The sequence below is a fragment of the Argiope bruennichi genome, chromosome 5 (assembly GCF_947563725.1).
Source record: "Argiope bruennichi chromosome 5, qqArgBrue1.1, whole genome shotgun sequence".
Taxonomy (NCBI): domain Eukaryota; kingdom Metazoa; phylum Arthropoda; class Arachnida; order Araneae; family Araneidae; genus Argiope; species Argiope bruennichi.
This window is the reverse complement of record NC_079155.1, coordinates 79,492,810-79,520,135: the sequence shown is the minus strand read 5'-3', so window position 1 is coordinate 79,520,135 and position 27,326 is coordinate 79,492,810. Positions and strand designations below refer to the sequence as shown.

Here is a 27,326-nt window from a genome sequence, read left to right as displayed (position 1 = left end):
TTCCTGTAAAAATGCATTTTTATCACACGACAAATATTTACATTAAAATAAATATGATACAAATTGAAAGGTATGAATCTAAATATTAATAAAATTTTGTGCGAGTAAAATTATAAAGTTACCGCATTTTATTATATAAATATTGGAGAATATAAAATTATAACTGATTTGAACTGTTGTTTTTCCTCTTGAATAAATAGATAATTTTGTCTTTTTAAGTAAAAAGAAATAGATATCTTACTACATTTTTCACACCGCTAATTAAAAAAATAACTGATAGCTAAAATTTTATAAATGTTTATTAATTGATAAAAATGGGTTAAAATATTTGCATAGTTTAAATTGAAACTTTGGAGCAGAGGATCATAAAAACGAAAATTGAATGAAGAGATAAAAATGTTATGGAAATTGGTACTGTAAATGCCATCGCAAAGAAAAATGTGCCAAAATAAGAGTGTGGAAATTTGAAAGGATATTCATAAAGAGTAAGAGTTAGAGGAACAGTGAATTATACTATATTCCCTTCTTCTAAAAGCACTATCTTTCTTTTTTTTTAAATAAAATCTATTTTACAGCCGTATCCAGTTATTTTGTAACATAAAAAACAACCATGAATATATGACCAAATTTTTCAACAAAACGCTAGACATGAAACAAACCAATTTTTAAAATTCAACAAATGTAGGTTTATTTACTTATACCACTATGAATTTAATCTCATCGTATAAAGGCACACAAATAATATTCTTAGATGAATCTGCTCTTAGAAGAAAGAAGTAAGAGCTTTCAGTGAATATAAATCTGAAGGCTGAGTAGCATGGAAAAAGGGAACCAATTTATGATATTAAATAAAAGAACTCTCAGTGAATATTTATCAGTAGTAAAAATAGCACTCACATTCCTTACTATTTCAGTCATAAATAATCCGAGTTATTCTTCACTCCGTCATGCTTTGACGCACTGTTTCAAAAGCGATGTTATATTTCATTCGGATTCTTCTCGGTATTATTTATTGCCTGTATAAATTTTTATATCAAATTAAATAAAAAGATGTCGAAGAAAATTAAGAACAAAAATAGAAGCTGATACATTTTTGAAAGAATTATTCTATGGTGTAATCATAAAATGAGTTAATATAAATTTAATATTACGGAATAAAGGATATTATATTGAGGTTTAAAATGACGTAAAGGAATTAATTAATGACGAGATAAAAGAAGAAATTTTAAAGAATATTTAGTGCAATTGTTATATAAATTACAAATATTAACTGGAAAAGAAGGATTTTACCTTTAGTTGTGATAAATTCTTATTCTTATGAAAATGATAAATCCATATCATTTTCATAAGAATAAAATATAAATGAATGATAGAATGACAATATTTATCTGTTTCTATTCGTAAATTATGTGTTTCCACTTTCATAATTAAAATTATGCAAAACACCCGATAGGAAAACTCGTTTAATCTAAATCTACAACTTTATTAGTAATTATTTCTAAGGGAAGTAAGTCCATACTTAGAAAGTAGTTTTCAACGTTTTAATTAAATTTTTAATTAAAAATTGATCAATATTTTAGCATATATTTTCAATAACTTCGGAGCATTTTATTAGAGAAGAAATATTATATACCATTAGAGTTCTCATTTCACTTTTCAATGATATCAGTCTTATGTCAGTCCAATTTTTCTCTAATTTAAATACAGTTTTAAAAATATATAAAGAATATTTTACAATTATACCTTCCATATTCCATTTATGAATATAGAAAGTGAAATGGTAGTATATATATTTTCGTTTGCACATTATCGTTGCCATAATTAAGAGTAACGTTTAAAAAGGTATAAAAAGTGGAACGATGCAATTTTAAATTTGTTGAGTTTAAATTTTGCTACTACATGAGGTCTCAGATTAGAGAAGGGATTTTTTTTTATTATTATTATTTCAGTACTTAATCTAATAAATATGCCCCGTTTTAAAATGTAGTGGAAAAAAAAAAGAAATTAACATTTCTCATCTAGGCTGGGTCTAATAGGATACGGGGTCTTTCACAACATAAACGCATAAGCATTTTGTAGGGAATTTAAATTTTCATATGGTATGATGAATTAACTGACAATTAATACTTTACTAATTTTTGCAAAAATATACAAAAACACATTTTTTTCGATTCTTATTATTTATAAATATACTGTTTTGCGGGTTTGAATAAATATGTATCGTTTTAGTTCTTGAAACTATGAGTAATAATTTAATAATTTGGTCGTGATGGAAAATATAATAAGTGCAGAATCACCAAAATATTCTAAAAATAATTCCCAAAGGAAAAGAATGATATTATCGAATTACAGTAGAAAAAAAGTGCTTTATTAAATTTTAGATTTAGCATCAATCAGGCATACTGATAAAATAATATTTTAAGGCATACTGATAAAATAATATTTTAAGGCATACTGATAAAATAATATTTTAAGGCATACTGATAAAAAAATGATAAGATTACATTGAAAGCTAATATCTCTTTATGGTATGATTTTCCTTATTTTATTCTGGAAGCGTTGTAAATTTTCTGCATGTCTTTTCATACACAGTTTATGATCAATGATTTCACCTCTATAGTCTTTACTTTGCAAGAACAATGCACCGTTGGATGGAAACGTCTAACCGTTTTCCTCCTATTTTCTGAACTAAAACGAAAGTCCAACATTTAATCGAATAGTGTGCTTAAATTTCCATTGATAAAAATCTACTGTAAGCTTTATTATTTTATAGATGTTTTAAAATAACAATTTATGATAATTTATAAATTGAAAAAATATAATCCTTAGTGCTTTAAAATGAAATTATATTCTTAAAATGATTGTGATAATGATTTTTTTTTTTAAATTCTTAGTGAGAAATATCAAATACAGAGCTATGAAAGACGATATAATAAATACTGACTGAATTTGGATTTTTCGTTGAGTACCAGTGAAAAACACTTCTACTCAGTATGAATATGACTGTGGTACCTGACTTTGAAACCCTGAGAAGTTATGGCTACAACAGCATTTTAAGTGTGGTCATGAGACCAGGTGAGATGAGAGCGATGATGGGGTGCAAAAAAACAGGTGAATAATGAACAAAAAGTGATTTGGTGCAGTAAGAAAAGCAGGGGGAGAATTGGACTAGGTTACAATGTTACGGAGGCTTGAGAGGAAGGGACCATTTGGTGGTGGCTATAATAAATACTTCTACGCTTATTAAATCCATAGACAAAAAGTCTTTATAATTATGTCTTTCTGTTTGTATATGAACATGAAAACTATAAAAAGCTGCAAGTGCATTTATTTCAAGGTGTACTAGAACATTCTAGAAGATTATTCCCCCTGGTTTTGCTGACTCGAGTGTCTTGAATGAAACAGACAACTGAAGGCCAGAGGAACCACACTTTCCCAAAAAAATGTGATATTGTCATCGAGAAAGTGCGTTTTATTATTCATAGAAATCATCATTTAAAAGTCCATGAAGCAATGGTAAAACAAAGCATCAGCTTAAAATTCTTTGTCCTTACTTTCAATACAAATCCATCTAATGTCGAGGATTTTTTTTTTTTTTGATTAAAACTTGAATTGTATCGAAGATAGTCATGAGGATCTGGATCAAGTCACTATACAAAATCATGATGTTATAGTTAATAACTCCTGAAATTTACCCCTGTGAGTTTTCTTTCATTTCTAAAGTGAAAAAAATTTGTATTCGACATTTTGATATAATAGGAAACAACGACAAAAAATCGTATGAAAATAACATGCTGTCTTAATCCTAAATTCCCAGGACTCATTATACCTTTGAAGTTCGAGGCCCGATTCTACTGAAGAACCGTCTTGTAAGAGAGTCAGACACATGAAATCCGTCGAGGCCAAACGTCCTCTCTCTAGCGTGGTGCAGAAATTATTATAGGGGGGGGGGCAGATCAGATGCCGTCCTCGTCATCTGATCGCGGTTCAAAATTACGAGGTCCGTATCAAAATAGCCTGTTGTTTTAAAATGGGACGTTAATATGACTGAACTGAACTGAATTCATTATACCTTTGAAAGAGCATTTAACCCTTTTCCTACTGTATTATATACATCACTGTTTGGATATTTGTAAACGTTAACAAACCTACGGTATAATTCAAATGCATAATAGTAAAAAATGCAGACACTTCTTCACCATGCAGCAGATGCTAACTGCTTATTCCAACAATAATGAATAAGCAGTTAGATAGCTTGTGCAGATGGAAAGCGATTTCATGAAGAAACGTCTCATTTATTGATGCGTTTTCAAATTAATAATTTATTTTAAAAAATATTTTTTTTCGAATAATTGAGTCATATGAACAAATACAAAAATCATTTAACTATAATTCTGCAGTACAGTGAGTCAAATACGAATTTTAACTATAATTTACCATTTGTACTAACACATACAAGATTGATTTTTAAAAATTATTTTGAAAGAAACGCATTCATTAACAAGTTTTAAATTTATCCTTACCATTCAAAATTATTTTGGAAAGCAGAAATGCATTACTTATTATACGATTATGAAGAAACTCACGGGAAATGTAAAGTTCTGCATTTTATATTTTTATCTTGAATTTTACAGAGAAATTCAACATATAAATCATGAAACGGATTTTCGAAAAGCTTTTGTGCGATAACAAAACAATTCACTACTTTGTTACAAACTATTAAATTATTGATGACTTCTGCCTACAGACATGTTTCATGTGAATAGATGAAGTTAAGCATGACCGGAGCAACATTTAACGCACGCAATCATTTCTACAAACAGAGGAACTACATGAAATATTTATGAGGGAACGAAGTTTGCATATGAAAACGACTGCGTGATTTTGAGATCTCTAAGTAGTTCACAACAGAATTCTTAAGTTTGAATTCTTAAATATTTCTTATGTAAGTGAATGTTTTCTGCAATACGATTTACATGTAAATTATAAAAGTTAAAAGATAGTTATATAATTCCATTTATCAATTTGGAAACAAAAATTTGAAAAATTTGAATTTCAAAACAAAACAAAAATTTCTCTGTTTCTTAGCCTTTGTCCTTAATTGTCATATTTTACTAATAATATGTTTCCTAAACTGCATAAACATTACAGAAAAAATCATTGATAATATTTAATTTTTTATGTTGATATAAAAATAATCGTTTGCTTATTTCGCTATGTTTAACAATTTGGAAAATAAGAAAAAAATTATCTATTTTTATTTTTTATTTTGGTTTTTTTTAAAAATGTTAATCGGAAAATCAGAAACAATTATCGTTTCTTTCTTTAAAATCTCGAATAAAAATAAAAATGTAAATCATCATCAAAAATTTTATAAGGAAGTATTAAATATAAATTTTTTAATTGCTTGAAAAATAAATACGAATTTTGCTAGAGCTTACATCAAAGCAATTACTAAAATTCCATAAAAATCTCGTTTTTTTTCGAAGTGTGCAATGTCAAATATCATCTTATGTAGTAGTTTTTTTAAAATTTTCATCTCCAATTAAATTCAGATAAATACTAAAAATGTATCACCATAAGTTTTAAAAACCAATTTACACTTTGTACGCAAATAAATTTAAATATCAGATTCTGAGCAAAAAGCGACATATAGACAAAAAAGAATTTAGTAATGAAAGTATAGTTTCAGCGAATGCATAAAAAATTATCATATGAAAGTTTTATTTCTATCACATTTTTCTTAAATTTTCCATTTAATTTAGAAGGAATTCGTAATGTTTAAACTATTAAAAATTTATGACATCCTACGATATATATATATACAGAGAGAGAGAGAGAGAGAGAAAGAGAGAATTAAAAATAATTGATAAAGGCACTTGCAGATTCTTTATAGATAATTTCAAAATAAAAAGATTTCAATAATTAAAAATAATTCTGGAAGATATAAAATATTTCTATGTCTATGAAAATAATCAGAAAAAGATGAAAAAGAGGGGGGGGTGAAGCTTTCAGAATTAAACTAATTTCTGAATTTGTTAGAAAAATGTATTGTGTAGTTTAAAAAAATAAAGGCTACATTTTTCCTTAAAGGAAAAATTAGGCTTATTTTTAGATTAAAGTAAGGTATTAAATAACATTGCATTATTTTTTGAGAGAAAAATATGTTTACCGAATAAAGAAATAAGCAATTTGAAATATTTAAAAAGATTGTTAATCATAATTTTTTTAATGCTTTTAAATTTTTTTTAATATTTAAAAGTATAGAATTCCTTAATTTTTCTTCTTCATATTACGTAAACACGAAATTTCAAATATTAGATAAATTCTAAAAACTTATAACATTTCTTTTTAAAATTTTGTTGAATGAAAAATAAAATACCCTCCCTTTAAAAGCTAAGGATGTAATGATTCTCTCTATATACAGGCATCTAAAGATTCTTCTGCTGAAAAAAATCATTAGTTTTCCTTTGAATATGTAAACTCAATAACAGCGGAAAGCAAACGTAATATTTTAAAATTATAAACTCGAAAAAATTAAGAGAACTGCGAATTCTTAAAATGGAAAAATAGAGAATGCCTCAATATTAAAATTTTTATAGGTTTTTCTAGTTATATTTTATATATGTTGATAAAATTAAAGTTTGTAATTTTGTATCTTCAGATTGCGAATTTCTTCAACTATGTTTTGAAAAAGTAAAATTGATGTATTTCATTTTTATTAATGTATTTGAACTTATCTTACAGAAAATCACTAATTAATTACCCGTATTACAATTTTTAGATATCGTTTAATAATTTGACTACAATTTCTGCTATATAAATAGTGTATATTGAACACATTTTTATTAGAAGTTATTTTTTAAACGAGCTTTATTAGTGTACTATGAAATAGAAATTATCTTTTAAGTCTTCATCATATAATTCATTTCTATAAATATTATCGAATTTCGTTATGTATTTTCTCCCAAATTTCCCGTTAATTGACGCTATTTTTTTATTGAAAATTTAAGTAAATTATTCCCTCATTTGATAATTAGTCTCGCATGATATTAAAAGAGGGTATTGCTATCTAATAAAAATATTGCTGGTGGATTTTTCTTTCCGAATTTCTTTCAAAATATATATCAGGCCAGTGACTTAAATTCTTCAGAATATTTTGACCTTCCCTTCCTAGTTTTTTTGCTATCAAACATGGTAGATTAATTTGCATAATCTTAGTGTTGTATTTGTTTACATATCAATTCGTCCTTACCAAGAAGTTATAGAGAAGAAAAGATTTACAATATCTCAGGAAAATATGAGTTGTAGAATTAATATGTATGATTTTCATCAAAAACTTTTAAAAACTACAAGGAAATGCAGGAGTACTATTATATTTATAATTCGGAATTCATGATATATATAATATACGTATTTATATTATGTATCACTAGATGACCAGTATATGAAGTAGACTAGAAAATACCAGTATATATAATAACCAATATTCAAAATATCCAAATATATATAATATCTTATGCGACCAGTGCACAATAATATGCATAGTATAGTATATTATAATATTAGAAATATGTTATTTATGATATATGTAATATCCAAATAAATCTGTATTTCCTATATTAATCAGTGGCGACATATTTCTCTTCTTTAACTACTAAAAATAAAAGCGATTGTTTTTCCACAAACCTTAGAGGGAAAATATTCATGAAGTCTACAATTATTTATTATTGAAAGTTACTGAGAAAATAAATGTTTAACCCTTCAATGATATGATATTATGAGTGTTATGGAATTCTTACATGAGTTTTATTTAAAGACTAGCCGCCTTTGGCGACCAGCCGGTATGCCAATCTTAATGTTCGTTGAAATTCTAATAATCAGTCATAACGTAATATGTATCTCTCTAATTTTCTGTTAGCTCCGGTAGAATTTATGCTTTAAATTAAAGTGGAAAGGATTAACCTGCAATTAATATAGTAATATTTTTTACTGAAACAAAGTATTTTTTTTAATAATATGATTACTGAGTCACTGAGCGTTTAAATTTTATGGGCACTAAAGAATATCTTTCTTAATTTATGTAATATCTCAGGAATTTGTCAACAAAATTTTCTCAGATTCATCATGAACAGATCGATTCATTAACAATGTTTAATTTTAAATGCATCAAACACTAAGAAAGTAAAGCGATTCGTTTAAAATAATCGGTTGAAAACAGGTTTAAAAACTACTTAAAAAAACGATGTACATAAAACTATAAGCATATGCAAAAAATATCTAACTAATATAAATACAATTTAATTACAAAAGCATACAACAAACCTAAAAATAATTTAAATCAAGTCCGCATCCGTTGATAATAGTTGTCAACAATTAGAACACAATGCGCATACGTGAATTTTCAACGTCAGTTGGAGTAACGCTACGCAAATTAGAAATTTTTAATTTCCTTTATTCTGTTTTATTTTAATTCAAAAGTACTTCAGAATAAATTTGAAAGATCGATTCATTAACAATGTTTAATTTTACATGCATCAAACATTAAGAGAATTAACAGAATCGTTTGAAATAATAGGCCGAAAAATGCTAAACCTAGTCTCATTAGCGTGGGAAAAAAACTGAAGCCTTACTCATTTGGCGGTGGGGAAAATGAAAAGATTTTTTGGCGGGAAAGTTAGTTTTTTAATTAATAATTAAAATTCTAATTAAAAATTCAAAAAAAAGGGACCCCAGGTGCACATTCCCAACCTCCAAGGTATACATGTGCCAAATTTAGTAGCTGTAGGTCAAACGGTCTGGCCTGTAGAGTGCCAACACACACACACACACACACATTGAGCTTTATATAAGTATAGATAGATATAGAAGGAGAAATAATTTCGAGAGATATTCTAATTGGTACTTTTTCCTCAGAATAGCAAAAGCACTAAAGCGGAAATGTCTTGGGAGATTTGTTGTCAATGTAAACTGGCTCAATATTTTAGATTGGTCAAGGCTGATGCCGTGCTAAAGGAAAGATAACGGTTAATTTAAAAGACGTTCATAGATGACTGCAGTGATGATCACATTTAGAATCTAATTATTATTGACCTTTTCTGTTATTTTCCATTAATTTTTGCCTTATAGCTATTTGGAATCGAAGAAGTTTACTAAAAAAGAAATTTCTCCAAGAATGTAATGCAAAGCAATTAATCAAAAGGCAGCCACTTATGAGATGTAAAGGAGTGCTGTGCATAAGCGAAAACAATAATTGTTAATTGCTACCTGAAATGTTTTATTTTACGAGGTTTGTAAAGTAGCAAGTTTGAGCAAGTAGCAAATATTCCTGGTATAAATAAATCAAAAGAACTTTACAACTTTATCTAGAACTAAATTATTATGTAATTAAATATAATGGAGATCATCTTATCAAATTATAATAAGCGTTCATTAAGTTAGAAGTGAATTCAAATAACTATCTCGGAAACTATTTACTTAATAATAGTAAAAAATAGTTACTTTAATTTGCAAAAGTTTGTAGGTCGATTCAATAACGAGCAAAAAAAGATGAATAAAATCCCAATATAAATGATTTCAGAAAAAGAATAGTTAATTTACTAAATTTCAAAATATATTTAAGAATTTACTGAAAGCTATCAAAGGAAACGAATGCTTTACAATAACTTCGAAATTGTTGAATAGAAATGTCGAATGGACTTTTTAATTAAGCTAAGAATTCTAACAATTGGAATAAAGGATGTGACTGATTTTAAGAATTTTTCAGCGAAAGTAACTTAGATTATATTCAAAATGTCAATTAAAAATTCCATTTTAAGAGTTCCGTTATTAGAAAATAGGAACATTAAGATAAATATTTTTTGTAAATATTTCATAATATATATATAATGTACATATATTCGGAAATTCTTTCAGAATGAAGTGTTTCAAACATTTTATTAGAACGTAATTAAATATATCAGTATTTTGAGAAGTAATTCTAATATAATAAAAAAAAATTAAATATTTTTTTTTAATTTTATTTTATTTGTGATTTATAATGTATTTCTTATTTTTCCAAATGATTCGAAGTTTCAAAAAATTATTAAAATGAACAACAGAAAATATTTTGATGCACAAAAATTCGCTAGTTAACCTTTAAAAGAAATTTGAACGTGGGTCAAATTCCTTATAATAGAAAATCTTCTTTCTACTCAAATACATGAATTTAGTATTATATTGATGGATTTATACTTATAATTGTTTGACACATACAAATTTAAGTTTTTGAAATTTCTGCAAGCGTAATATTATCAAATTCATAATACTTTTTTTCTTTTTTCTTTAAAAAATTCTTTGCACCTATTTCAATAAAAAAATTAAAAAAAGGCAGTCGTCTTAAACAGATTTGGAGTTAGAACACCAACCAAAATAGAAAAAAATTATATTATAAGTCAATAAAAATGGAGAAAAAAAATCACTAAAGCTTAATGTGGTAGTTCCTTATTTTTTAATTGAAAAACTGAGCTTGAGATACAAATGATAAAAACACCAATGCATACCTTCCAGAGAGAAAGTTAAAATTTAATTTCCTTCATTCTGTGATATAGATTTCCGTTTCTGGTACTGCCTTTGCTCAATATCTTTTTCTAATTACCCAACTACCCTATAAGGTTCCAAAGAATATTGGATTGCTTTTAAATTGAAATATATACATATATAAAGAAAATTGTATTTCTAAATTACATTTTCTCAGCTAAACCTTTGCTTGATTTCACTGATTTTTATTTTTTACTATATTGAAAGTCAGTCATATCATTTTGATACCCGGAGGTTCTTATTATACATATGTATGATGGTAAGGGAATGCCAAACAAAAATTAAAGCAATTTTTAAGAAACTAACTTAAAAGTAAATATTTCCTGAGTCAAAACTAATAAAAGAGCGATACATAGTATCTAATGCTGCTACATCTGAAGCAGAAATGAACGTATCCAAATTAAAAATAAATATTAAATTTAAATTGCAAAAAAAAAACGAATTAAATGGAATAAAAAGAAGGAAATAAAGAATTCGACCTAATGACTTTATTATCTTCAGACATGGATTCAAACCAGGGAATTTTTTCTGTGTAAGGTCTGACTTTCGTACAAATATGGACGCCTCGAGACCTGAAAATTCCAAGAAATGAAGGTTTCTGAAGACAGGAAAATATCAATAAAGAAATGGCAATAAATTACAAAATAATAAGCAAAATTTATTTCAAGATTCAAACCTATGCAAAACCGCAGCAAAATTAAATCTCACCAAACAATTACAAGACCATTATCAATTGATAAAACCGAGAAACATCAATAAAATATAAATGCAAAGAACATACCAGATGAATTCAAAAATAATCCAAAAGCTTTTATAAAGAAAATTAAACTCATCACTGCAAATAGTTATGAGGGGTCAATACTTGCATGAAAGTTAAGACCCTTCAGAGAGAAAAACTGTGGTTTGAATCCCTGTCTGAGGGGACCCTTGATAAAGTCTTCAGGTGGATTCTTTATTTCTTTCCATTTCATTTCACTCCATTTAATTCATTTTTGCTTTTAAACTTAATATTTATTTATTTTCTAATTTGGATATGTATAATAATATTATTCTTGCTCCAGATTCGAATAAGAAACGGTTGGCCGCAGACGTCATGATTTTTAACACAATCCACAGAATATAAAGTTCGAAATTTATTACCTTTATGTTTCAATAACTACCTATTCTGATGAAAGGTAGTTTGAAGAGTGTTTAAATTGCTTATTTTATTTCATAGATTACTTTTTCGCCTAGTTTCAGTGGATATTCGATACCAACATTTTTTGTACACAACTTTTTTTCTTCGCTAAACTCTTTTATCTAAAAAAAAAACTCTTTATATTTAGATTTTATTTATTTTTTGAAAAGAAATTCTTGTTATTTGTAAATTTTTTTCCCTACAACTTGTAAGCAGTATCGAATAATGGAAAATATAAATCGAATGCAATATGATAGATGGGTTTTATAATATGTTTCCATGAGAAAAACTTGCTTTTTATGCTTACTTTAAAAAAAAAATTCTACCTAATCTTTTTTTTTTTTTTGTATACACGTTGTAAAATGAGAGTTTGGTTCAATAGGAGAATAAAAAAGAAAACATTTTTTGCAAATACTTTCAGTAAGCTTAAGCAATTCACTATGTAAGTTTAGGCTTTTTACAACTGTGCATATTTCGAATGATATATCCTTTTGCCAATAAAACATTTTTAATTTGTGTTTGAAATTTACGTAATGAACATTGACAATATTATTATTAGTCGATAAAGAAAAATGTCTGCTTAATATACTTCAGAGTTCGGTTGACTGCATTATGAACTTTTATATATAAAAATGAGAACTAATGTGATTGTAAAATAAAAATCCTTTATATTTAAAAACTTAAATCAAAATTTAAAAGCAACCAATAAGGATTTGTAATGAAGCAGATAAAATAAATATTTAATAATAATAATAAAGAAGAAATACTTTGTACCATTCTGTTGGAGCTCTACAGACTCAGTTGACTCAAATAAACTTTTGAAAATTGGAATGTGCACATTGAATTGAGATGATTTTTAATATTAATTATTAAAAAAATTACGAATGATTTTATTAGTTTTAATGGCAAAATCAAACATTATCCTTTCACAAAGAATGCTATATTTTAAAACTCATATATATATATATATATATATATATATATATATATATATATATATATATATATATATATATATATATATATATATATATATATATTAGTTCCGTTAATTGTCCAGATTTTTTTTCTGATTTTTTACTTCTTTATTTTTTTTTTTTTTTTTGCAAATATTTCAAAAATGCATTTGATTGCTCCAATGAAAATTTAAACTGTTTTCATTGTTTTATCAAACCTACAATCACCCTGAATTTCTTTCATTATGGAAATATCGAAAAGGGTTATTGCTTATTATTTATAATATCTACATACGGAATTAGAAAGTGAAGACCTAATACCTCAATAAAAAATAGAGCTATTAATAGATAAATTATCACCAATTAAGATTATTTTCCGTGGAATTATAACGCCATCGGGCTGAACTCCATCAGGAATGTTTATGTATACAATCGGCAGAACAGGTGCAAGATTTTTAAAATATTCCTATTTAATATCGATGCTATTTGATGCCTGAGTATATAGATAAAGAGGATTAGTGAACTACAAATTAAGTAAAAGTGATTTAAGTGAAATAAAGCATAGCATTTATTCGATCATACCTGAAGATCACCATAGGCAGCTAGTTATTTATAAGACACCCAATCAGTTTCATTTAGCAAGACTTAATGCTATTGATCGTTAACATATTTAATATGCAATTTTTTTCTAGCGATTTTTGATTCCAGTAATTTAAGTAATCTACTAATATTATTTATTCCTTGGGAGCCTTCCTATTCTATGAATGTACATTATTAAAAGATGTAAAAACAATTATATAAACGATGCAAGAACAAATAGAGATAATGCACATGTCACTTTACAATAAAAAAAAACCTATGATAAATATACTTTCCTTCTTAAAAACTCAATAACAAATGTCTATATACCTGATCCATTTCTCTATATATCAAAATAAATTATTTTTATATATGCAGACTTTTAATGAGACTAATTTGATAGAATTCAGAGATCTTTTTGCTCAGGATTTATTCAAAAATTTTTCTTTCGTGAATTTTATAATTAATCTGACCAGAAATATATGACGCCGTGACTTCTCCACCCATGCCGTTATTATAAACTACGAATATGTTTTTTATGAATTATTCATAAACAAATTTTTTCGAACATTGGATAAAAAATTAGTATTTAGCTAGTAAAAAAAAGTACTTAATATTAAGAAAGAAAATATATGCGGCCATCATACATATCAACCAATTGGTGACGTTTGAAACTGCAATAAACTTCCAGAATAGTATTTTAAAATTACAGAATGCAATAGAACGCACGATAAGCGCGGTGACATTTGCCATTTTTTACTTTATTTGAATTAAAATATTTTGCATTAGAGAACAGTAATAAAATGATAAAAATAAGTTTGGAAAAATGATATTTAAGCAGAAGGAAAAAAAAAGTCCACTAAAATATTTGCAATGAGAAAAAAAAATGTATTTGAAGATTTAATTTCCCTCTACTCGGCAATATAGATTTCCGTTCCCCATACTCGTTTTACCTGATATCTTTTCCATCTAATAACCCAATAATGTTCCACAGAAAATCCTATCTCCTTCCAAGGTGGAATACGTCCAAAAAACTGCGCAACTAAATTTGATTTCCCTACTTAAAGTTCCATCATTTTCTGATTTTTATCTTTGTTATTACTTTTAGGGTTAGCGATATTGTTACCAAACCAAGTTTCTCACTATAGGTTCTATGAATGATTTTACCCTGATGCTAATATGCACAAAATGCTTGCTATAGCGGCGCAGACGATTTTTATTATTTTTCAGAACAGAATGGTAATGGACCGCATACATCACCATTACGTTTCAATAACTACTCACTCCGTTGGGCATAATGTGTTTTAAGAGGATTTAAATTACTTCCTTCAGCTTGTGGTGAGTTTCTTCGTTCATTCCAATTGAATTTTCGATATCGGAATTTTTTATCTTCCGATATGTATTTTTTTTTTCATTAAATGATCGTTGGAAAAGCGTTTGTTTTAACTTTTCGATATTTTTTGAAATGAAAAAAGTCGTCTGTAGCATGTTAAATTTTTTTCATCAAGTTTTCAGCGGTGTCGATGTATGGAAATTTAAATCGATTGAGATATGATAGATCGATTTTATTATTCTTTTTTTTCTTTTCGCATGCAAAAACTGTTCTTTCGTTCTTTTTTTTTTTTAGTATTTTATCCTTTTTTGTGTGTGATTCCTTTTAACGTATGCTGTTTTTTGCATGAATGGACAAAACTGGGGACATGGTACAATAAATATGAAAACGAAGTGCTTATTTTCTGTTATTTTTTCTAAGGTTCAATGTAGCGAATGATTTTAAGTATTTTGTTTATTAAAAATAATAAAAGATATCGATTAGTTTGGAACAAAGCGAAAATTTTTTTAAAAAGTGCAAGAATATCAGACTTTTCGTTAATAGGCATGCTTTTTCATATAAATTGTGTTTATATATTACATAATAAGTACTGACAATATTTTTTTAAAAAATAAATTAATCTCAAGTTTTATGAAACATCAGACTGGGATGAAAAGCATTTAAGGAATAAAGGACTTGAGAATTATCTCAATCAAAACTAAACTTTAAACGAAAGGAAATAAAGAATTTGCCAGTTTTTGTAAATGAGATTATTTCAATATTTTAATTAAACCATTGGATCGGTCCTTCTGAAAATTTCTCTAATTTCCTATGCTTGCATAAAATTCTGATCCTTCAATGAGATTGTGAGTGCCTACCATAGCATTGACGAACAATTGTTGTGAAATGAAGATCTTTGGACTGAATCTAGCTTTTCTATTTAAATTATCGTAGCAATTTTTTGTTGCAGTTAATCCCTGCCGTATAGTTAATAGAATCTCAGAATCAACTCTGTGTTTTAGACGCGTCTATTTCCATCCGATTAAAAGCAAAATGTAACATTGAACGACAATTACAAAATCAAATACAGAACTTAATATATTAAAGTCATTGTGTTTTAGGTTAATCTTATTCACATGCTTTCAAGGCCGGGATAGCCTGGTTGGTAAGACGTTGGATTCGCATCCTCGGGGTTGTGAGTTCGTACTCTGCCGGTCGAAGACTCTCCGTGTGTGTGTGTGGTGGCTGGTGCACGTATAAATCTATCGTGGTCACAAAGTCCTCCATACCGAGAGTAATGCCACTGGGGTTAATGGTGCAGAGGTGAGTGTTCTCTGATTCGGGTCTAAATTATGATCTGTGAATGAAATGCATAAATGAAGTCCGCCCCATAAAAAGGGTTATGATGCGTGAGTAGCTAAGACATACTCTTGGGCCTAGATGGCACTACTGAAAAACAAGAGACGCTCTCTCGGCTTAGAATCGCTGCCTTTATCAGCGGGCTTGTCTATGATAAGTGCCATTAGAAACAACAACAACACACGCTTTCAAAAGTACATACCAGCAAACGGCTAACTCGTTTATGGGTTTAGTTCCAAATTTGAGAGGTATCTGCACTTTAGATGTTAAACCTATGCACCAAATTTTATCTTCCGAGCTCGCTTGGCTTTATAGTAGGTCTTGTTAACTAATGTTCTGACAGTTGAACAGAGAGATTTCTGAATGAGTTTCTTTCAAAATTCGGTATATATATACAAATTTGGTGTATAGACCGTATACTAAATTTTAACAATCTATTCAAACCGTTTTTGAGATATCATGTTTACAGACAGATAGACATAATGCCAAAAATGAGTTTTCGAATTCAGGGTGTTATCAAATGTAAAGATTCATAACTAGTAAAAAACGAAATTTTCAATGATAATATTTTGCCAAGCTAAAATTATATCTGAAATGTCTTGAATTTCATAAAATTTCCATTCAATTCTGTCATGCAGTCAATGCTATGTATAAAGTACGAAGTACTACAGGCAATATGTATAAATATTATATGGTAAATAACATATATAATTAATAATGAAAGATTTTACATTAGTCTACTTTTTACTTTTATTTGAATTTTTAAAATTCTGATTACAAGACTTTTATTAAACATGAGGACAAACTAGGATGAGATACACGATAGATCAAACTTGCATTTAAATGCTGTATTCAATGGTTTCATTTTGTATTAAACACAACCTAGTTTCAACAGCAACAAACATTTTATTTTACCTCTTGAGGAAGCATTGGTCCCTGTTCTGCCAATAGCACTTGCCTTAAACAATAGAATTACTTGTAAATTTATATAATCTATCTAAAAAGAAATTGAACATTAAAAAAGCAATTATTTCTAAATTCCATTTACTACTTTCTAAATTTAATTTCCATTTTATGCGGGCATTCCACGTGTATACCATTGTAAAAATTTTTGATGAGAATTCTTTTTTGAATATAGTGAATGTGAAATTTATTTCCACTATTTCAAACACAGGATCATATAGTATCGCGGATGCTTTGATTTTTGTATTTGCTGATGAAATTTTTATTTATTTTATGATGCTAAAAATAAGAGATTGTTTCAAAACAATTGTTTTAATTTTATTGAAAATAATATATATATATATATATATTTAAAAATTTAACTCCAAATAAATTCTTCATCTTTTGTTCTGATTATCATACGTATTTAAAACTGTTCTGACAAATTACGTAGTTATACATCTGATAATGGAAGGCAATTTTCTATTACAAGATAAAAAATTACTGCTTTCGAATTCAGTTTGAATAAAATCTTTTCAATAGATTTGCTTATATATATAACTGAAGTTTTATATGAAACTGAAGTATAAGTTGTTAATCTAGAAAACTTAATTTTTTGTGTTTGACACGCAGATCCACTCCAGTTGATAATTTAAAAACTGCAAAATTGTATTTTTATTTTCGTTTACTTTGTTCTTACTGAGAATTGAAACTTTTGCAACAGCTTTGTGACAAACGATATTTTGAAACAAAATTTTTTTCACTTAGCACAAAATCTAATAACATCTCACGGATCTGAATCGAAACAAGAGAAAAATACTTTTGTATTCTGTAATTTTCAGATTCTTCCGAAAATTATTATTTCGGAATGTGAAAACGATTCAAAAGTTAATGCAAGAATTGGTGAAAATTTCTTTTCGTCTAAAATGCAAAAGATAATTTTGAAGAAAAGAATAACAGTTTGTTTCTGGAATATTTTCCCCTTACTTATTGAAATAAAGAAATGTTTTTTTTTCTTCTAATTTATTGTTGCCATTTATAATTTTTATACAATTTCACAGACAAAAAAAATTGCATGTTTCAAAGTATCTCTAGATTTCATAAATCTCAAGGAAGATTTAAAGCGTTTTTCTTCCTTTAAAAGAAACGAATCTGGAAACAAGAAAAGCAAAATATAAAATAAAATGAAATAAAAAATTTCTACGCAAAAGAAACTGGAATTCCGAATATTTTAAAGTTATTTTTACTGTTTTTGATTTTATTAAATTGTTTATGAGAAATGATCTATTTTTTTAAAAAAAATTGTTTTTAAAACTTAAAATCAATTAATTAGATAGTTTAAGATAGATCAATTAATTAGATTAAGATATATTATGACGAGGATACAAAGAATTATAGAATATAATTTTTCAATAATATCGATTTATTAGTTCAAAATAATTCAGGATGCAAGACAAAGACCACAGTTTATGAGAAATACATGGTGTCCCACAAGATATGCAGCATCTAATATTTACAGATTAGGATACAGCACATCAAGACGAGTATTTTGATGTATCCCGAATATAACGTCATGGTCTAATTACACGAAGAACGTTAGTTACGAATCCGACAGTTTGTATTCCAAATGACGATGCATACGACGATTGCACAACATGAAAGCTTCTATATGTGACTATGCGAATTTGAGGCAACCAATGAAAGTATAAATGCGTCTGCAAGAGAATATGCAAATTCTTATGCGGTTCTGTTCCCTTACAAAAGTTATATAATCACCATTGGCCGATTTGGATGATTAAAAGAGGTTTGATTTTGCAGGCAAGATGATTAATAAGGTTGAATGGGGCGAAATTGATTTTAACCTGATCTGGTTCAGTGATGAGATGCATTTTCACCTTCAAGGATATGTTAACAAGCATATCTGGAGGTTCAGATCTGCTTGAAGATTCTGCTTTCAGAACAGATTCAGAACAGGTTCTGATTCTACTTTCAGAACAGATTCAGAACAGGTTCTGATTCTACTTTCAGAACACTGAAAATGTTCATCATGCAATACTTCGGCCACTGCACCCACTTATGTTCACAGTTTAGTGTGCGTTACTTGCCGAAGGCATCATTGGTACAATTTTCTTTTCGAAAATATCATTGGGGAAGCTTATTTTGACGTGTTGAATGATGGTGCCATCTCCTTCTTGCATGGCATAGACAAGATTAGCGGTTATTGATTTCTGCAAGATGTGCTAGACGTCACCGCATTCAGCTAAACTTCGATCTCCCAGCGGAACATTTTCACGATAGATGGATCGTGTTGGATTCCATTACGAAAACAGGCAATGGTATAGAGAGGCCCCTTACTTCCCGGATCTTAACTCATGCGATTTTTTTTATTGGCACGTCTGAAAGACAAAGTGTATCTCACACAGGTCTGAACATTGGAGGACTGGAGAGCAGCATTGTAACCGAGATCAAGGAAATTTTAACAGAATTTTTGCTGAAAGCAATTGCAAAATTCGATTCCAGACTTCGCCATGTCATTTGTTCAATGGCTGGCATTACGAAAATCTGTTGTATTGAAAGTTCTCAATATTGATTTTCATTTTGGCTTTTTTTTTTCTAATTTCTTGAAGTTTTCATGACACAAGCTTCAAACCTTTTTTAGACTATTATACTTTATTTGGGGACCCCACATGTTGTATATCAAAATATTCGTCATGATGTGTTCTATCCGAATCTGTAAATATTAGAGACTGCATACCTTGTGAGACATCTTGTAATATTTATAAATTTATTGAGTGGCAAAATATGTATCCATAAGTTAAAGGAATGATCTAAAATTGCATAGAAGATAAATAAATAGTAAGTAACAAGAACAGTCAAGAATAAAAGTATCATACTTTGGAGAAATTATAGCTTCTAAAATTTGGACCACGTCCCATCAGATTGACAAATGAATGCTTAACCTAATGATCCATAATAGATTGTTGATAAAGTTTTTTTAGCTGCAATATTACGGTATTATCATATAAATTTATTTAGAATTTCAACACTTTACTGTGCCTTATTATGTTACTCTTGAATAAAAATGATGCTTTAAACCATCTGGTTGAAAAATATAAAAGTATAATATATTTTCAATACTTCAACCTAGCTGGTTTTTTAGAAGTTATATTTTTCTATCACATAAACGTAGATACCACTTTTTGTCAATACTCATGAAATCTTATTATGCAATATATGTATACATAAAATGCAAAATGGTAAAATAATAAGAAAAGTTGTCTAAGATATTTAATATTATAAATGATAAAATTCATGAGAAATGCACGAATTAGCTTTATTAATTTTTTTTTTTTAATTTTAAGATGTCGTTAAAATTATTTTGTCCTGTAATAATTTCGAAAGTTTGGCGGTAAACTTCAAAATTTCTTATGTTCATTTTTAAAATTCTAATCAAAATTTCCAAAAAAAGAAATCATTTTTAAAGGAACAATTTTATCATCCAAAGTACATATGTGCAGAACTTGACTATAGATATAAATAGATATAGATCAAATGGTATGGTCTATAGATCGCCAACACATATACACAATCATTATCATCAGTAAAGATTTGTTTTACTACAGCCAATATTCTATGAAATTATTTGATTACTTTACGAAAGCGGGATATCAAAAACTCAAGAGGATGCTTTTCTAGATTTCATATGTTAATACAAAAATATTTTTAGGTTCTCTTCATTTTTGATACTAATTCTTAATATTCGAGCTGAATGTTTTCTATAAAATATTGGAGCCGTAGAATGAAAATGTAATATGCTACCTTATATTTGTTTCAAGCTAAAATTGAAAGAAACATATCGAAAAATAAAAAGTAGCAAGATATATATTAACTTTTTAAGAAGTAATCTGCTTTTCTCATCATTAAATGATAAGCATCTGATAGACTGAAATTGCCCAAACTGACATTATACGGTGAATGTCATTTCAGCAAGTCTTATTAATGCTGCCATTGTTAATCTGAAAATCTATATAATGGCAGTCTTTTTTCTAGTTGATTAAAATCCTCATAAAATTACGCAGGATTACAATAAGTATTTATCACTCTGATTATTTTTCGATATATTTCGAATGAATAGTTTCAAGGTTATAATAAAAGATATATTACATAGAAGATTATATTAAATCCAGTGATTTTTCGCAATTTACCGATATAGTTTCATCAATACACAATGCACATCCGCACATCAATACTCACACATTGGAAAAAGAAGCAAATTTCTTCAGAATTTTAATGGTTGATATACTGAAAAGAATAATCAATAAGAATTTTTCTAATTTATCATTATAAAGGGAAATTAACTAATAATTTTAAGCCTTGTAACAAAATACTGTATTTAATCCACGTTATAAAATTATGATAATACATTATTAAAAACATACAATTCATTTTCTGCATCTCTTTTTATTAATGTTTTAATCAATTGACCAATATTCCATGATAAAATAACTATAAATAATGTCATCAAAACGAATAGCAAAATATTTTTAAAAGTTGATAGTATTCCATTTAAGCATTGAACTTAACGTGTATGACAAATTAATACTCAAACTTATTCTACACTTTATTTTAAAAATAAACGTTTGCTCAACTCTGCTCAAGACCTTTCTTCTTTGCAGTTGGCGCACGTTTTGCCAAGTGTATTAAACTTCTTCATTGATGGAAGTTATTTTTCAACCGGTCAGAGAATTTAGACCGAAAATTTTCTTCTCACGTTCTTTTCGAAACAATAAACTTAATCTTCACGATGTACTCCGCTATAATTTTAGCCTACTTCAGCTCAGGTTTGATATTTTCTTTCTTAAAAGAGTTCTCGAAAGAGAGATCTGTTCGGTGCCATTTGTAACAGACGGAAAAATAATTTTAAGTAGTTAAGAGTTTTGGAAAGATTTAATAGTTTCATGAAAAAAATTAAAAATCGTTAAGTAGCCTCTTAAACTACCTAAAACTATAAACATTTGAAAGAAATGGTTACAGAATTAACTAGTATATCTTTAATGTTTGTTTGACATTTTTTTTTCATGCAATAGTGAATCTAATTCTAAACACGTTCTCAACAGCATTTTTATATTAACAATTTTTTTATCTCTCCAAATTTTGATTTTCAGTTCTTTATTATTAACTGTGAAATGAATGAAAGAAATTACTATGTTATTTTCTTAGAGAAGATAACATAAAATTCAGATAGAATATGCTTATTAGATGCTTTCTTCAAAGTAACGCTTCAGAGCAACTACATTTTTGCCATCGTTTATGTCGTTACAGAAAAATCATCCAGTGAGTGCATTGCGCAAGAAGTTCATTTATATCAATAACGAATAATGTATTAAAATAAAAAAAAATTAAAAAAGAAGGAAAAACAGCAGAAAGACAATTGTCAATATGCAAAATCGAAATCGTTTCCTAATTAAGGCTTCAAAAAGAAGATTTACTCGGCTGATTCACCTCAGCTTCACACAGTTATATAAGTTCCAAGATGGAATTCTTTAGAAGGATTTACGTATCTCGGATTCTAATAAAGATGTCGACATAATTCTTGTATTTTCTAGAAACTTCACTTTATCAAGTTTATTAATATAGCATTCATTTAAAGTATCGGTGAATCTTTCTTTCCAACGACGATACTAGCATTGCAAGAAAATAATATTAGATCACTGTAGCAATATAAAGATGAAAATGCAGATTGAAAGAGTGCTTTTGACACATCTTCCATAATTTCGATTCTTCAACGTTTTGGAGCTAGAGACATTCATTATCATGGTGGGCCTATCTGAAAAAGAACTCTTTCATAAATCTCATCATCTGTTGCTTCAAAAAAACATACATATATCGGAAGACCATATCGTATTTTTCTGTAGTAGTTGTTAAACCATTTTGAAGGAATGATAGTAAAAATAGTAACTATTATATTTGGAGTAATATTTTGTTTAAATAGAAAGAATTATAGAACGACACCAAAATAGTTGCTCCTTAAAATATTTATTTTCCACATTAACATATGTTGTGATGTGATAACATTTAAATTCTAAGAAAAAATGTATGCACAGATAAAGAGAGCATTCTGCTTGAAATCATTCAAAAATTAGTGTAATATATATGTTGTGGTGGTATGTAGATTATTATGATCCATGCAGGAAGCAACATGACGAATGTTTTTAGGAACATTTCTTTTAATAATCACATTCACACACTAAACAAGCACAAACACAAAGACAAGACATTCACGCGAGCGGCTTCACAGTTCAGCGTCACATCTCGTTCTAATTACAATCGCAATGCACTATGGGATGACATATGGGATGGCCTAATCAGGCATCGCCATCTAGTATCCAAAAGAGAAGATAAGAGTAATGCAGCTGCTACAATGTTCAATAACTAAGATAAACTTATTTTCTTTAATGTATTTTTAAAATATATATATAAAAAAATATTTTAATTGTCATGCAATTTGAAAATGTAAACTATATTATTTTTACCATGATAGCCTCTTGAAAACAAAATAAAACTCTGAAATAAATAAAACCATGATTAATAGATGCATGTTTCTTGTAAATTATATGGTTAGAAATTATTACATTTTAACCGATTAAAAAGAATTTTATATACGCGTCTCGACATTTTTTTTGAAAGAAATGAGTAAAAAAAAATGCATTTTATTATCATAAAAGTTTTGTTGGTTACATTTTTAGCAGTTATTTTATGAGATTTTAGATTCTCAAACTTACTCATGTCATTTCGGTAATCAATGGGATCTCTCCAATTTTATGAGGTTAAGACTGAAAAATCATATGTTTAAATTAAAAACTGTGTCAAATTCCCATTTAAAATGTTTTGGAAGCTATAATCAAAATCGTGAACAATTCATAATATTGATATGTCTTTTCGATATTTTCGATTTCAAATGTTATCTTCTAAGAGTCAGGAAACTGTGCTCTAGTTTAATTCTTTTTTTTTTTTTATGTATCAGTTAATTTAATGTTACTTGTTTATTTAATGTGCAGCAAAAATCCTTATATTGCAGTGAAAGGTTTGAAGTTTTTTGTGAAAAACATTGAACAGTGAGGAGATGGATACATACAACTCAGTAATGTTTTGGATATGTTTGTTGTTATCTCAAGTTTTAATAGTGAGGGGGGATTTTTAAATTGCTTCCAGTACTTTTATGTTTTGCAACTGTGATAAGATTTTTTTTTCTTTATTTAGTGAGTATTTTGTTTTCAAAAAACTGACAGACAAAAAATAAAGCAGGGGGAAATTGGAAAGAAGCTGTATTTTGAAAAAATTAACAGATTTCAAAAGAAGGTGATTGAAGGTACTCAAAAATTAATATTTGTTGGAAACGAATATTGAGAAATATTAATAATAACATGGATAATCCAGTTAACAATGGTTCTGAAAACTGCAGACTCATTTATATATCAATTTTAAAGAATTGGAACATTTTTGTGCCGCAGAAAATCTTTGGGATAATTTAAAATAATTGATTATATATTTTCCCACTATCTTCCAAAATATATTATGATAATTGTACTAATGAAATAATTGGCAGGAATTCTAGGAGGCTAATAAAAATAAGAAATTGTCCTTGTTATCAATAGAAGGGTTGTTCTTGTAATTAAAATAATTAGAACCGGAGCGAATGTTCTTGAAAACATTTCTTGTTTATATAAACTTATAAACTCAACTCAACTCAACTCAAATCAGTTTTGATAAAATGAATGATGAAATTTAGGCAACAACCTCTTTTGCCAATTCATACACGAAAATTGCCGTTAAAGTTTAGTTTAGTTTAGTTATATGAACGTCCCGTTTGAAGCAACTCTAGGGCTATTTTGGGACGGACCTCGTCATTTTGAACACTGGTCAGATGGCGAGGACGACACCTGAGCTTTCACCCCCCTCTCCACACCACACCAGTGGGAGGTCGTTTGGTCATGACTGATTTAACGTGCAACAGACCCTCTTACACGACGGTTCTTCGGTGGAATCGGGTCTCGAACCTGAAACACTCCGGTTCCTAAGTCGAGACCTTACCACCAGGCCACCATGGTCCATTGCCGTTAAAGAAAGAAAATTTTAATTGGGAGTTTAAATAAAATTGCGATTAAAAATGAGACTTGAAAAACTAGGACCAGTCCTCTTTTGTTTAAATAGTTTCCTGATATTAGCTACAATTGGAAAACAGATTGATCTTAATATGATATATTCCTATTGCTAGCATTTTTAAATAAACAAAATATGTTTTTGGAGATAGAATCCACTTATAAGGTATGATAATAACAAACTACTAATATATATATAAAAAATACGGTATTTTTGAGTAAAATTCAAGGCATTGTGAAGACAAATCATATGAAGTAAACATAGTCATCGGAAAAGTCGAATATGTTGGTCATTTACAAAAATGCTTGGGGAGATGTCTTATGGAATGAACATTACTATGAACACAGAATGATCGGAAGACTGCTTGTGGAAGGTGGCGATTAACCAATAAACTTATTAAAAAAAAAAAGGCTTAGCAAAATTTTGTGGCAACGCCATTAGAAAAATAAGAATTATTTTCGATAAGGAAGGATATGAGTGGCAATCAGATGTACTGTGTGATGTCATTGCTTTTGATGATGTGGAACAACCATTTAATGTTCCCGTTCCAAACGCTGACTGCTGTAAATAATATATTCAAAATTTTATAAAAGTGAAAATTATTGAAAAATACATAGAAGGAAGGACTCAATCGAGCTCCTAAATTTGGAATTTTTTCAAAGAATACAACAAATTCTCCCAAGAATTTTGTATATACTTTTTGAAATTGAGAATGCTTGGCTTTCAAATGTAGTGTAAGAACTGAACCGAGAATATTAAAAACATTGGAATTGGATGCAACTTAAAACAGTTTATAATATCGGCCCTTCTTGATTTAGTGGTAAATGCCCTACAAATCCTAAAATTACTAAAGAAATACATATCTTTCTGGTGCCGTTTAAAGGTAATCTAGACGGCCAAGAAATTTGGTAAGTGATTTTTTTTCTACTGTGTGTGTGTGTGTGTGTGTGTGTGTGTGTGTGTGTGTGTGTGTGTGTGTGTGTGTGTGTGTGTGTGTGTGTGTGTGTGTGTGTGTGTGTGTGTGTGTAATCATTTAATAACTTATTATGATAAAAAGTCGCTTTTTTCCAATTTAATTTTTTTAGTTGAATTCTAGTTCACTGTGCCCATGAGTTTGTCGCCAATATAAGTACCCAAAGAAGCAAGTGGAATATTTTTTCTAATAACCATAATACTAATTTGTTTATAATTTTTGCTCGCTTGTTGGGTAATTTTTCAAGAAGTAAAAATTAAAAACTATCGACAGATAAACGTAAATTAAAGAATTTAATTAAATTACATTTTACAATTGAAAATAGTATTACTGCTAATAAAACATTCCGCGTTATTTTTAAAGTGAGTTACGGACACAATATTTTTCTGCAATCCTTACTGAATTATGTTATTCTAATTAAAATGGTCTGTTTACGTATTCTCTAGGGACAGAAAATAAAAATCTAAAAACATCTGTTGCTCCTTTTGAAATCGTTCCTTTATTTCACACTTTATTTTAATATTATCTCATTCTAATAAATTTTTGCGATTTGATGTCCATTTCATGGGTTTCCCGTGATTATTCGATAAATCTGTGTTCAATAACCCGATGTCTGATAATTGGGATAATTAAAAATATTAAGGTAATTGTATTTGAGAATTATATGTCTACATTTCGAAATATATATGGCGCCGACAGAACGATGTTTGCATTATTGAAAAGTTCTGTCGTTGTTTTTATGGAAATGATTGCTTGATCAAGTAAGGAATTAGTTGAACCCATTTATTCCTTCAAATTTCTTTTTAAGAAAAGCATCAGTCTGTATTGAAACTTTTAGGAACGAATGCTTTTATTTTTCCTTGTACTATTCTTGATATTCTTAAAATCCTTAAATTTAATGAATTTACGGAGTCACTAAGTTCCCGCTGTAGACCGTCAACCAATCCTTTGACAGATTTGGTTCAAAATTTGGCAAGACTGTTTTTCAGATGTTAAACGTGTGCAACAAGTTTTATTTATCTATTTCGTTGAATTTTGTAATGGTCGAATTCAATTTATTTGAATAGCTAGCCAGATAAAATCTATTTAAATGGATTTCCTTCAAAATTCGACAAACTTGGTCAAAAACCTATGACTCGCATTTTATCCGTCTAGTTCAAAGTATTTTTAATTTATCGTTTCCAGAGAAAAATAAACAGAGAGATAGACAAAAAGATAAAGGCTTATGTCGCCAAAAATCCCACTCTCACCATATTTCAATCAATCAATCAATCGACACAGATTCAACGA

The 27,326-nt window shown here is 28.2% G+C and overlaps 1 protein-coding gene and 1 long non-coding RNA gene across 6 annotated transcripts in view; one reads left to right on the top strand and one right to left on the bottom strand.

Annotated features, from left to right (window-relative positions):
• Nucleotides 1-27,326, bottom strand: part of LOC129969347 (glutamate receptor ionotropic, kainate 2-like) — a 417,754-nt gene that overhangs the window by 257,263 nt on the left and 133,165 nt on the right. The gene's annotated exons all lie outside the window — the stretch shown is intronic.
• The window catches only part of LOC129969348 (uncharacterized), a 120,062-nt gene continuing 118,327 nt past the window's right edge, over nt 25,592-27,326 (top strand). Inside the window, exon 1 of the long non-coding RNA XR_008784496.1 lies at nt 25,592-25,971. This is a non-coding gene — a long non-coding RNA (uncharacterized LOC129969348). The remainder of the gene's footprint in view (nt 25,972-27,326) is intronic.